General features: G+C 36.2%; 1 pseudogene; it reads right to left on the reverse strand.

The window, feature by feature from the left end:
• Window positions 1-12,053: 12,053 nt before the first annotated feature.
• On the reverse strand, window positions 12,054-14,524 carry LOC125496757 (F-box protein PP2-B15-like; annotated as a pseudogene).

Genomic DNA, 14,524 nt, shown 5'->3' on the forward strand with positions numbered 1-14,524 from the left:
GAAAAAGGAGAGAGAAAGAGGGAACAAGAACAATACTGAAACTCAAAAAAAATCCCAAAAAACAAAATCAAAAACCCTAAAATCAAACCTAATTCATAATCAATGGAGAACGACGAAGAAACAAGTTCGCACTCCACACTTTCAGTAAACCGGAGAGAAATAGAAAGAGAGAAGAAGAACAACACTAAACTCAAAAACCCCCATAATCAAAATCAAAATCAAACCCCCTAATTCATAAGCAAACCCCCTGAAACACAAGTTCACGTAAGATGGTGGATGAGATCTACGCCAACGGTGACGAAAAGCAGCGTCACAGACCAATCATTAGCGGCGAACAACTTGATCTTGGGATTTATCTTATTCTTGCTACCAAATACCAAGTGTTTGGGTTTGAAATTCGATTGCTGCGCTTCAAGAGCGAGAGAGTTTGATAATGGTGGGATGTGTTTTGGTGGATGATTCAGGGTTGCATTCGCTTGGAAATGGCGCCCTTCACTTAAGGTTAGTTTTTGTTGTAGTTGACTTTGTTTTACGAAGCTTAATAAAGTAGATGGGTAAGTTTGGCATAAACAATCCACTGTTATCCATTAATAAAGTTGTAAATTCAAACGATTTTTTTTCTGAGGGGAGTAGTAAATTCAAACGAATTAGTTGTAACAACAATCCATTAATTCTATGCATAGATTATTTATATTTATATCATCGTAAAATATTTTCTGATTAGTTATCCATATCATCGTAAAATATCTATCTATACGATTATATATCTGAAAAAATTGTACATGGTTAGTTAAGTTAAATATTTTCTGATTATACTATTTAAAGATTGTTTTATACTAATACATGTACTCTTTTAATATTAATTACATGATTACAATTAATTTGCAAACTACTGTCAGTTATGGTGTGGATTCTTCATGGAAACTTGAGAATGAACTTAATGCTTATAGGGTAATGATGTGCTTCTATCTTCAGTTCTTTGTTCTTTTCATTGTCGGGTTTTTTGTGTTTTGCTGGAATTCTGTGTTTATATAGGTATGACAATTGATGACAGGGTTATTGGAAAAGTTATCAATTAGGAATGGAAAAGATGGAAGAAATTATGAAATTATGGCTGTTGAAATTCTTGTGAGTTGTGAGGGTATATGCTTTTGTAAAATTTATGAATGAGGGATGAAAAAGATGAAGTAACTATGTGGGATAGGGCGGCGTAAAATGAGGTAGCTAGGTGGTGGATCGTGTGGTACCGTTATTGGGTAGGGTCGTGATGGTATATATACTTTGTGGTAGATAGGACGGTTATTGAAAATTTTATGAGGGATGGAAAATTTTTAACGTCATGGAAAATCCAATCTTAGGTAGACAGGGCGGCGTAAAATGGTATATATACTCAACTTGCTCTAGTGGTTCTTTCAGTAACATGTGATTGTTGTGTCTTTTGTTTTGTTTTTTATTTTTCTTTTTTACTTCTTGCACGTATGCAAAAAAGTATATTTTTTTTTCTTCTCCATTTTGGATCTCATTTTGAATTCTAGCTCTAATTTTGACCAATTTTTTTTGTTTGTGATATAACGAATACTTTTTCTTCTGTTGATACAAATAGATGCTACAATTTGACTTTTTAACTATGACCAAGATTTATTTACAAATACTTAAAAATAAATTTTGCTATTTAAATTTTGTTCTAATTTCTATTTACATTTAATAAATTTATATCAGCTTCTTATAAACTTTAGCAACAAATTGAAGAAAAAGTTACATCTGTTGATGAATGTGAAAGTTAATATGTTAAATTTACTAAAATAGTATTTAATATTTTAAATTTACTACAAATGGAGATAATATTGAATACTTAATATTATATATGAATGTTCCATTGCTTTAAAATATGATATTATGATTTTTCTTTTGAAATTTGGATCCGCCCCTGGGTAGAGAGGGGGTAGTAGGGTAGGAGTAGGAGTAGAAGGATAGGGATAAGAGAGGATAGGGGATAAGGTAGATGGGTAGGGGTAGGAGGAGGAGGGGAGCAGGAGGGTAGGCAGGTAAGAGGATAGGGTAAAGGGTAGAAGAGGGAAGGGGTAGAGGGTAAGCGGGTAGGAGTGAGAAGGGGTAGATGGGGTAGGGTAGAGGGCAGGGGGTAGCAATGGTAGGGTAAGAGGGGGTAGGGTAGAGGGAGAGGGGGTAGGGTAGAGGGCAGGGGGTAAGGTAGGGGGGTACGGTACGGGGACTACCCTCCTCCTACCCCTACCCCCGCCCTCTATCCTACCCTCCTACTCTACCCTATCCCCGCCCTCTACCCTCCTACCCCCCTATACCCCGTGCCTTCTACCCTACCTTACCCTATCTACCCTTACCCCTCCTATTTTACCCCCGCCCGCCCACTCCTACCCCGCCCACTCTACCCCCCTGCCCTCTACTACCCCCTACCCTCGTAGGAGTAGAGATGGGGTAGATAGGTAGAAGGGGGTAGGTGAATAGGGGTAAGAGGGAGGTAAAGAGGTTGGATGATAAGGAAGGGGTAAGAGGGTAGGGTAGAGAGGATAGAGAGGTAGGAGGGTAGGGTAGAGGGTAGAGGGCGAGGAGGGTAGAGGAGAGGGCAGAGAGTAGAGGGGTAGGGGTAGAGGGGTAGAGGGGGTAGGAGGAAAAGGGTAGGGTAGGGTAGGGGATAGAGGAGGTATGGGGCAGGGGTAGGGTAGGGGATAGAGGAGGTATGGGGCAGGGGTAGGAGAGGGAGGGGCTAGCTAGGGTAGGGTAGAAAGGTAGGTAGGAGGGGGTAGGGTATGAGGGTAAGATAGAGGGGGGGTAGGGAGGGCAAGGGGTAGAGGGGTAGGGTAGAAGGGGGGAAGCTAGGGTAGGGTAGAGGGGGTAGGGTTAAGGGTGAGGGTAGAGGGGTAGGAGGTAGGGTAGGGTAGAGGGGGGTAGGGTAGAGGGGGTAGGGTAGAGGGAAGGAGGGCGGGGGTAGGGTAGGCTAGGGTGGGGTAGGGCAGGGCAGGGGGTAAGGGGCGGGTAAGGTAGAGGGGGGGGGTAAGGGAAGGAGGGTAGGATAGAGGCGGGGGGTAAGGTAGGGTAGAAGGCACGGGGTAGAGGGGTAGGAGGGTAAGGGTAGGGGGCGGGTAAGGTGGGGCGGGTAAGGTAGAGGGCGGGGTAGATAGGGTAGGGTATAGGGGTAGGAAGGGGGGATAGATGGCGGGGATACCCCCTGCCCTCTACGCTAGTTACCCCCTCCTACCCCTACCCTACCCCCTACCCCCGCCATCTACCCTACCCTCCTACCCCCGCCCTCTACCCTACCCTCCTACCCACTGCCCTCTACCTTACCCGCCCCACCTTACCCGCCCCTACCCTTACCCTCCTACCCTCTACCCCGTGCCTTCTACCCTACCTTACCCCCGCCTCTATCCTCCCCTCCTTCCCTTACCCCCCCCCTCTACCTTACCCGCCCCTTCTACCCCCCCTCTACCCTGCCCTCTACCCTACCCCTGCCCTACCCCTACCCTACCCCCTACCCTACCTTCCTATTCTACCCTCTACCCTACCCTACCCTCCTACCCTTACCCCTCCTACCCTTACCCCTCCTACTTTACCCCCGCCCACTCCTACTCTACCCGCCCCCTACCCCTCTACCCCCGCCCCTACCCTACCCTCCTACCCCTCTACCCCCCTACCTTACCTTCCCTACCCTCTACCCTACCCTTCTACCCCGTGCCTTCTACCCTACCTTACCCCCTGCCCTTTACCCTACCCTACCCCCCGCCCTCTATCCTACCCTCCTACCCTTACCCCTCCTACTTTACCCCCGCCCACTCCTACTCTACCCTTGCCCCTACCCTACCCTCCTACCCCTCTACTCCCGCCCTCTACCCTACCCTCCTACCCCTCTACCCCCTGCCCTCTACCTTACCCTCCTACCCTACCCCCGCCCTCTATCCTACCCTCCTACCCCCTCCTCTACCCTACCCTCATACCCCTCTACCCTCGCCCTTTACCTTACCCCCTCTACCCCACCTTTACCCTCTACCCTACCCTCCTACCCCTCTACCCTACCCTCCTACCCCTCTACCCCTATCCGTCTACGCTCTACCCTCTACCCTCTCCTACCCTCTCTACCCTCCTACCCTACCCTCTCTACCCTCTTACCCTATCCTCCGTCGCCTACCTACCTACCCCTTCCTTATCATCCTACCCTCCTTACCTCCCTCTTACCCCTATTCTCCTACCCCCTTACCTACTACCTACCTACCCCATTTTACCCCTACCTCCCAATCTACCTATCTACCCCATCTTACCCCTACCTACCCCTAGCTATCCCTTCTACTCCTACCCATCCCCCTCCTACTCCTACCTATCCCTCCCATCTACCCTCCTTACCCCTCCTTACCCCTTACCCCCTCTACCTCCTCCTTATCCCTCCCCCCTCCTACCCCTCGAGTATGTGTATGTAAATGTGTATGGACATGGGTACTCTACTAAGTGCAAATTATTAAGTGATAAATGCACTCTACTAAGTGCAAACTATAATTGCTTAATACACTATACTTAATTGCAAATTAACAATTGTTAAGTGCTAGCTAATAATTGTTAAGTGCCAACCCATAATTGCTTAGTACAACCCATAATTGCTAAGTGTCAACTGTCAACCCACAATTATAATTCCTAAGTGTCAATTCATAATCACTAAGTATCAACCCATAATTATAATTGCTAAATGTCAACTCATAAAATTATAATTGCTAAGTGTCAACCCATAATTGCCATGATTACTATTGCTAAATGACAACCTATGATTACTACGTGCCAACCCATAATTATAATTGCTAAGTGCCAACTCATAAGTATTAAGTGTCAACCCATAATTATAATTGTTAAGTGCCAACCCATAATTGTTAAGTGTCAACTCATAATTATAATTGCTAAGTGCCAAACTACTAAGTGCAAACGAATAATTTCTAAGTGCACTCTACTTAAATGCAAACTAATTGCTAAGTGTACTCCACTAAGTGCAAAAATTAATACTTACTAAGTGCAAATGCTGTAAATTACTAAGTGCAAACTAATAATTGCTAATTGTAAACTACTATGTGAAAACTAAGAGTTGCTAAGTCCAAACTATAAATGTTAAGTGCACTCTACTAAGTAGAAACTACTAATTGCTAATTGAAAACTGCTAAGTGTAAATTATTAATTGCTAAGTACAATCTAGTGAGTGCAAACAATGATTGTTAAGTACACTCTATTAAGTGCAAACTATTAATTACTAAGTGTAAACTATTAAGTGCAAACTACTATTGCCAAATGCAAACTACTAATTGCTAAGTATACTCTACTAAGTGTAAACTACTAATTGCAAATTATAATTAGTAAGTACACTCTATCAAGTACAAACTATATTTGCTAAGTGCACTATAGTATTGTAAATGCAAGATACAAATTGTTAACTACAAACTACTAATTACTAAGTGCAAATTACTAATTGCTAAGTGTTCTCTCTTACATTATCCTCAATATCCACCATTCAAACCTTCTTCTGTATATCTTCATTTCGAATTTTAATTATGAAAGTGTTCTCGTCGGTCAAGCTACTCAATAGTGTGATCCTTGCTAAAAAGCCCAACATTACGACTCATATACAATAAAGTTGGTCTAACAGTCATCTCATAATTTTTCCAATTAACCTTAGACGTACACTACGGTCATGCTCCTCTATTTTGAATCACCTAGATCATATCTTACGAATCACATCTTGAATAATATTTCCATTCATCCTTGAAAAATACTATGAGCGGACGCCATACCTAATGTGTTATTGCAAATTACATACTGAAACATCAAGCTTGTATTAATCAAATACCTCAAGAGTGGGAGCTTTTTTAATCCAACTAGCAACTACTAGTACTAATCATGATAAAGTCCAGCAACCAATATAACTAAAAGCAAAGGTACGACTATACGTTCAAAAAGATCTCCTTCTTAGTCTCTTATCAACATAACTCACCAACATTGTGTAAGAACCAAAAAGATTGAAAAAAAATAAAATCTAACCGCCATACGAGTACCTTGCATTTATTGACAAAAATCTACACCTGCCTAACCTTCCCTAAAATCCTATATTCCAACCTCTCGAAAATAAGGCCTTACCCCAAGTAGCATTTTGCTCACAATATAGACCCTCTTCTTCCTAGCATTCAGAAACCATTTTGCACACTAAACATTGCACATCCCATCGACCACAAAGCATATACTATTACAACTCACAAGCATTCCACCCTACCCAACAACGGTACCACCAAGATCCACCATCGCCGCCCTATGTACCTAAGATTGGATTTTCCATGCCTCCCACATAGAATCAAAACATTCCTTCAATAATTACTTCATGTTTTCGATCCCTCATAAAATTGTCATATCAATATCTATATACTTCCTCTGTTTCAATTTAACTGTGACACTTTTAAAATCACGGACTCTGAGACAATTTTTTGGAGAGGAGAGAGACATAGAAAGAAAAGAAAAAGGTCACATGTGAATATGTGATGGAAGAGAGATAGAGAGATGTTATTACACAAAATGAAAGTTTCACAACTAAAGTGAAATTTCGTAAAATAAAAAGTGTCGCAACTAAATTGAAACGGAGGAAGTATAACAATTAATTATGTCTCTCAAAACACCATATCTCTCTTTGTTCATGAAATTTTATTACTCATATCATCCATTATGCAATATTATAGTGTTAATAATAGAAAAACATAAAGACTTTCTTTATTAATAATTACCAAACAATTATAAGACCAGGTTCTTTTGAACTTATGACAAAGGAAAAACTAGGTCGTTACTAGCCTCCTAAAATCAAACAAAACCTAACTAAATCACTAAACTAGGTAAAGTGATAAGTAAGGGTCGAAATCCACAGGGACTAAGGAACCAAAATGTATTGAAAAACAATAAGCTAGGCCGGAATCAAGTCGGAAATTGTCAATAACCAACTAAGAACTACAAAAAAGCTAAATATCAAAGATAACTAAAGTTAGGAGATAGGATTAAACACAACTAATCATGAAATAGGCATAAGAATATCAAACATAGAGATAATACATGAACACTACTTGAATTAGCTATTGACCCAACACATAACTCCCATCCTACTCTCATAGGCGGAAAATCCTCAAAGACATCAAATAAGGACTCTCATCCATTACTAACTATCCCGAAGTTCAAAGTAACCCAAGTCAATAATAGAAATCAATAGGTCACACTCTCATGCCAACCTAAATCAATCAACTCCATCTAATACGACATTCAAGTGATCAAAGAGAATGCAACATAGATTAGAAAAGCTAAACAAGCAATAATTTAATCACGCAAATCTCTAAATCCAATCTCAAATGCCCAATTCAATCATGGTTGAGTTTTCACCCAAACCCTAACCAATGAACTACTCCATACATACAAAAATGAAGACTTTAGAGAAATTAAACTTTAATAACATGATAATAATCATTAATCTAACATTAAACTAAATAAAATAAATCATAAATAATTAAACTAATCATGAACAACTAATCTAAGATAAACAATTAAAATAAAACAATAAAAGAGGAGATAGAGTAAGAAATGCTCATTGATGAATGGTTGAAAGTTCCAATACAAGTGTCACCCTTGAATCTACAATATTTATTCAACCTCTCTTTGAGTTTTCTCCCTTTTCTCTCTCTAGGTTTTGAGATTTCTCTCACTTAAAATCCTAATATAAGACTAATGGAGGCTAATCCCCCCTTGAAAATTAGTCCCCTTCATGAATGGGGATGATTCCTATTTATAGGTCCAATTATTACATCATTAAAGAGTCACGAAAAAAACAGAGATGTCCGGAAAATTTGAAAGGAGCGGGCGCTCCTTTATAAATAGGAGCGGGCGCTCCTATGGTAACTGGGCAAAACAGAAAGTTGGAGCGATAAGAGAGCGACCTGGGAGCGGGAGCTCCAAAAACAAGGAGCGGGCGCTCCTAAGAAAACTGCACAAACAGCTCAACTTCAAATGACCATAACTTTCTCGTTTTTAATGCAAATCAAGCATGTGACCTATCGTTGGAAAGATAACGAGCCAAGTTTTACTCTCCAATTTGAATCACTGAAAAATAATTTGTAGTATGGAAGATATGGTCGTTCAAAGTGAACCATCTTGTAACCTTGCTTCTTCAACTTTCATTTGCCTCCGTCCCTTCATCATTCATGGTTTACTCCACATTTGTGCATTCCTTTGACTTCTATAGATGAAATTAAAAGTATATTTTAATTGGACCTATAAAGAACCAAGAAAATAATGTAAAAAGTAACTTGAAAAGTAAAACAAAGACATATCTACATAGAACTAGTAAAACAAAAAAAGGTGCATTTTAAGCAAAACAAACAAATAAAAGAGGGTAAAATACAAAATAAAGGTTAAATATAGGGATAAATAAGAGATTTAGAGTGATATAAATATCACTCATCAACTTATTTTCTGTTCAGTTCAGTTTCTTATAGTTCACTTCAGTCAATCTCTCATATTCAGCTTTTTCGTAGTTCAGTTTAGTTTCTCATAATTCACAATCCAATTTCTTTTAATGTAAAAGAACGGGCCTAAGTATCATGTAATTCGTGACGCCATCATATACAAATTTAGCTCAGACAATGTGCTCTCTTTAGAATCGTGTTAAACCAAATATTAATAGACGAAGTAATTGTAACACCATCTGCTACAAAATTTTGCTAATTGATAAATATGGAAAGTGAAAGAGAGACTATTTGCCAAGAGAAGGGGGACCATATAAGATCTTCTAGTTAACACCATGTTATTTGCCATAATTTAGGGGAGACCCACTGCATCAGATGCGTTGTTAATTAAAATATCGAGCCACAAAGATTGAAATAATAGACCAATTTTGTAATTTTGTTACGATGTATGTATGTATAATAAGGTAATCAATTTCCTAACAAACTACTCCCTCCGTCCCATAATATAAGTCCTGATTCTATTTTTACGCGGGAATTAAGGTAAAGTGGAATCTTGTTTTATTTTGGATAAAAATATTCATTTTTATTGGGAAACACTTACATTATTATATCTTTGTAACAAAAAATAAAAACTGAATATTAATGTTGCATGGTTTAATGTTTAGAGGAGTTTAATAGGGTAGAAAATTCCAATTTGTCATTAATTATAGTGCATTGGAAGCTGAAATTATGAGGGCATTTTGAGAATAAAATTATTTTCATGAGGGTATTTTGAGCATAATTATTAATTGAAAATAGAAATAGGACTTATATTTTGGGACACCTTATAAGGAAACAAGACTTATATTATGGGACGGAGGGAGTAGTATAGTAGTATGATAATGTCATGTGATTGATTTCTGCACCTAACTAATTAAAATATCCCATCCACCACAAAGTATATATACCATCACAACTCATAATCATTCCACCCTACCCAATAACAGTACCACCACGATCCACCACCGCCCTACGGCCCTACCTACTACCTAAGACTGTATTTTCTTTTACCTCCCACTCTCCCACATAGTATCAAAATATCCCTCCATAATTACTTCATCATCTTTTCCATCCCTCATTCATAAATTTTCCAATAACCACAAAAGCATATGCCATCACAACTCACAAGAATTTCACCCTCCTCAACAGCAGTACCACCAACAGTCCACCCCCCACATAGAATCAAAATATTCTTTCATAATTTCTTCCAAAACGCAAGAAACAATTAACAATGACTCAATAAAAGTCAAAACTAACCTTGAAGGAAGATACATCGAGGAATTTCAAACCCAAACACTTGGTAGCAAGAAGACAAATCCCAAGATCAGTAATCTCCAAGCACCATTTCTTCACCGTTGGCGTAGATTTCATCCATCATCTTACCAGAACTTGTTTCTTCGTCGTTCTCCATTGATTATGAATTAGGTTGGATTTTTGGGCGTTTTGATTTTGGGGGTTTCGAGTTTCAGTGTTGTTCTTCTCTTTCTCTCTGGTTTACTGAAAGTATGGAGTGCGAACTTGTTTTTTCGTCGTTCTCCATTGATTATGAATTAGGCTGGATTTTAGGGTTTTTTTTAGTTTCAGTATTGTTCTTCGTCTCTCTTTCTCTCTCCTCTTTCTCTCTGGTTTACTGAAAGTATGGAGTGCGATTTGCGAACTTGTTTCTTCGTCGTTCTCCATTGATTATGAATTAGGTTGGTTTATTTTGGGGTTTTTTTGAGTTTCAGTGTTCTTCTTCTCTCTTTCTCTCTCCTCTTTCTCTCTTGTTTACTTGAAAGTGTGGAGTGCAATACTGATTACTGGAGAAAGCCGTTGTTGTTTGAAATTTAAATTATGTGACGTTTTTGCTTTAGGCATTTGAAGGAAGCGAGGGAGAAGATAGGCTGGAATTTTGATACTATATAGAAGTAGTAAGACCTTTGGTGATAGGTGATTACAAAGAACCACAACACCTTGATTATGTTGATTATTGTGATTTGTGATGCATGGCTCATGAAAGATTAAATAAATTATGTAAATTTATATATATGGCATAAACTTAAATAGAATATATTATGCAAATATTTTGTTTGTGATATATCTAGATTATTTAAATTAAATACATTTTTTTTGCAAAGTATAACAAGAGAGTTAATCTTTAAAAATATCTTCACAATATAATCTTTGCGATTTGTCATTGCTACCTAGATGAGTGCATTCTAATTATACAACTTTTAATATGTAGCCCTTTGATTGTGGAATCTTCGTTATTTGCCTTATAACATAAGGCTCGCTTTTAACATTTGGTACTAGTTGTATATGCATGCGATGCGTGCGTCGACAATTTTATGTAGTTATATATAAATGGATATGCTTTTTTCATCTAAAATTATTTTGATAGTGATGTAAATTATTAAGGTTCATTTATAGATGTTAATAATTTCTTTTCAGCGACTTTAGGATAGTTCTTTAACAATTATAAATCATATTGTTTGAACTTTGTAAATATGAAATATTATGTTATCACGATATATTGCTAACTTTTTTGGTTGAAGATTCTAATTTATTTCGTGAATTGATTGTGTCAATCTAGTTTGTCAAGTTATTAATGGTATTGCATATTTCATTTTTGACCTACTCATATGGCAAGTTTCATTGATTCTCATTTTTCAATTTTTTATAAAAAGAAAATTATTATTTTAAATTATTATAGGGTATTTTAGTCACTTCAATAGAGGACACCACACCTCCTCCCTTGGCTTATATAATAGAGATAAATTATAAACGAGTCAATTTTAGTTTTGTAATAATAGTGCGATAATAATATTTTAACTTATTTTATTTTTGATGGGCTTTGAGTCTAGATAAAGGTAACAACGGACTATATAACATAAATATGCATGGTTATAAAATAAAATTAATTCTTTGTTACTCTGAAAATGTACTAGCTCTATATGCACACCATGCTTGCGAAGCAAATAAAAAGCTCAGTTGCGTAATAATATTATGTACTAAAAATATTGACATCTTATTTTATTAACATATTGTTACTTTAAGAAATTTGTAAATATATTTCTTACAAATTTTTATTAGATATAAATATGTAACTAAATTAGCTCTGAAAACGAGTTCGCACTCATAGCGTGCATATAAGGAAAACTCAACATTAAAAAGGTATAAATATAATAATGTGGACATTTAAAGCATGAATAAAAGTTGGTTGAGATGGTAATTGTGTCATGCTATTATAAGCTAATTTTACTTTTGTTAATCGACATAACTTATGTACACATTGGACAATTCTAACGGAGTAATAGGGGTGTCACGTAGCGTTTATACATTGTCACGCATGCCTTTTAATAGTGTAATTTTTCAACTTTTTGTAATTTGCTGAAACAAAACCAAAAGAAACCCTTTAACACACAAATAAAAGAATGCATTTAACTCAGTTGTAATCATAATTTACGACAAACAATTACAAATTACCAATTTGTTTCTTCTACACTAGCAAATAGCAATTATTAAATTAACTTCATAATCAAACTAATGTAAAGGTATTATTTCAATTCCTTCAACAATAAGACCCCCCTTTAAATGATGCCCTTTAATCTCTATTAAACTCATCTTCACAACCTTATTATGATCACTACAAGACCCACCACAAAAAAATTGCCCTAACTCGATTTCCTTCCATCCATCATCACGTACACCCGGGTGTATGAGAATGCTATTCTCCAACCCTTGATTTACCCTTGATGTCAAGATTTCTGTGCGATTATAGTATAACAACCATTGGATGTGATGTTTCTTTCCAAAATCTTGACGTAGGTACATAGTATTGTGGCACACTAGATCATTATCCACTTTGACTGATACTTCCATAGGCATAATATCCAACCCATATGCACGTTCGGACACCTTGAAAATTAGATAGGCATCCATAAGTTGTTCTTGGTGATAACATTTTCATTTTTAGATACCCATGGATTTCTAGCCATGATGTGGTTCTTAACTCTACGTTTTCCTTAAACCTGAAATTAGTAAAACAAGAACATAATCTATGTATTAAGACCATTTCGTACAATTAAGCTAATATATATATGTTCGTTATAGATAATATATTTAAGATAATATTTTTTCATAGATTTATCAGTTCATTACTTTTATTATTGATCTGAATATTATAAGGAACTCTAGTTGATCTTGAACGTGATTAAGAGTTCAATGTTAAAGTTTTAGCGATTAATTTTAAATTTAAAGAATTTAACAACATAATTTATTGGTTTCATATTATGTGATTATTCACTATCTCAAAGGTTACTAAAAGATGTATACAAATTTTATCATTGTAGTATAGTATTTGTAATGATAAGAAGCCCTTAAGGCTCTTGTTTAGACGGACTATTTTACTTTTTCATTATCACCCTTTGTAATTTAACATATTCTTTTTTTTAGAACATATATTTACATTGTTGTTTATAATACGCTTTGAAAATGATACATTTTTTAGGTAGGTAACTAGGTAAGTTAAAGCCCTTATATAAGGAGAAGGGGTAATTAAAGATCCCTCCTTGTATGGGATAAGACTCGATCTTATGATCTTTAAAATTAGAGATGATGCTCATATCATTAAACTATCACCTGTTGCTTAAAATACACTAGAGTATAAGATGATAATTTTAGAATAGTCTAGTGGAGGTTAACCTTGAATCAGAGGAGTTTTTCCAAGACCAATATAGTGGGGCGCTGGCCCATGCAATTGATAAATCTCGTGCTGATAAAATATAGGATTTGAGACGGCTAACCCTTTCTAAATTAAAAATCTGTTATGGCAGCAAGTTTGGCACATATGTTAGACAAATTTAACAAGTACAATGATAAGCTTTAGTCATAAATTAGCTTAGAAAAAATAATAATACAAAATATTTAATATTATAAAAGAACTTGATATTACAAAAACTTTTACATCGTGAGTTCTATTTTAGGCTTTTAGTTGCAACAAAGGGTCGATGGAAAAGAAGTGTAGAACATGTTGTCTACTGTGAGGAAAAAGATTTTTTTTATATACTCATATGATTACAGTAAGTAAATGAGGTAAGAGAGATTTTTTAAAACAAATAAAGTTCATGTAACAAGAAGAGATATAGAGAAAAAAATATATCCAAAATAGGTGATGTTACGACCAAAAAAGAACACTCAAACATAAAAATGTTGCAAATAAAAGAGAATGGAGAAAGTATTAAGTTTTTTTTTTTTACGGGAGACAATATTAAGTGAACTTTAATACTTGATGCTAATCAATTATTAGTCCACAATTATCTCTATTATATAAGGGAAGGGGGAGCAATGGTGTCCTTTTTTGAAATGCCTATTTTGCCCCCCTTCTCATGCTAATTTACAATTTCACTTACAAATCAAAGGGGGCTTCAAACAAAATTACCAAAAATATAATTATAACAATCACTCACAAGTCAACTAAAATCATAAAATTGCATAATTTACGTTATGCAAATCACTAAAATGAGAAAATTCTATAAAAACTTAAAAATTCACTTACAAACTACAACCTATGAAAAAATTGACTTCAAATCAAAGTGTCCACTTTCTTTACAATTTATGAAGTACTGTACTTAATTCAAAAATCAACTAAAAAATTATAATATTAAAAATCATAAATAATTTCAATAAAATTTCTATTTTGTTTATAGAATTTAACTTTGAAAAGTAAAAAAAAAAAAAAAAACAAAAAGAATGGTGAGAGACTTAAGTGACATAAACTAAATCAATCAAATTTTGCAACTAATAAAAGAATTATACTATGTATGTCTAATGTTCACATTTTGACTCTTATGCCGAAGAAAATCAAGTTTCTGTTTCGAAAAAATTCAAGCACGCATCGCGTGCAAAAAATTCTAGTACTTATTATTGTATTAGATGGAACATCTACTTTTTCCTTCTAACAAACCAAGACACTTAAAACTAAATTGTGCTCCCTTTACATTGAATTTTAACAT

The sequence above is a fragment of the Beta vulgaris genome, chromosome 4 (assembly GCF_026745355.1).
Source record: "Beta vulgaris subsp. vulgaris cultivar EL10 chromosome 4, EL10.2, whole genome shotgun sequence".
Taxonomy (NCBI): Eukaryota; Viridiplantae; Streptophyta; class Magnoliopsida; order Caryophyllales; family Amaranthaceae; genus Beta; species Beta vulgaris.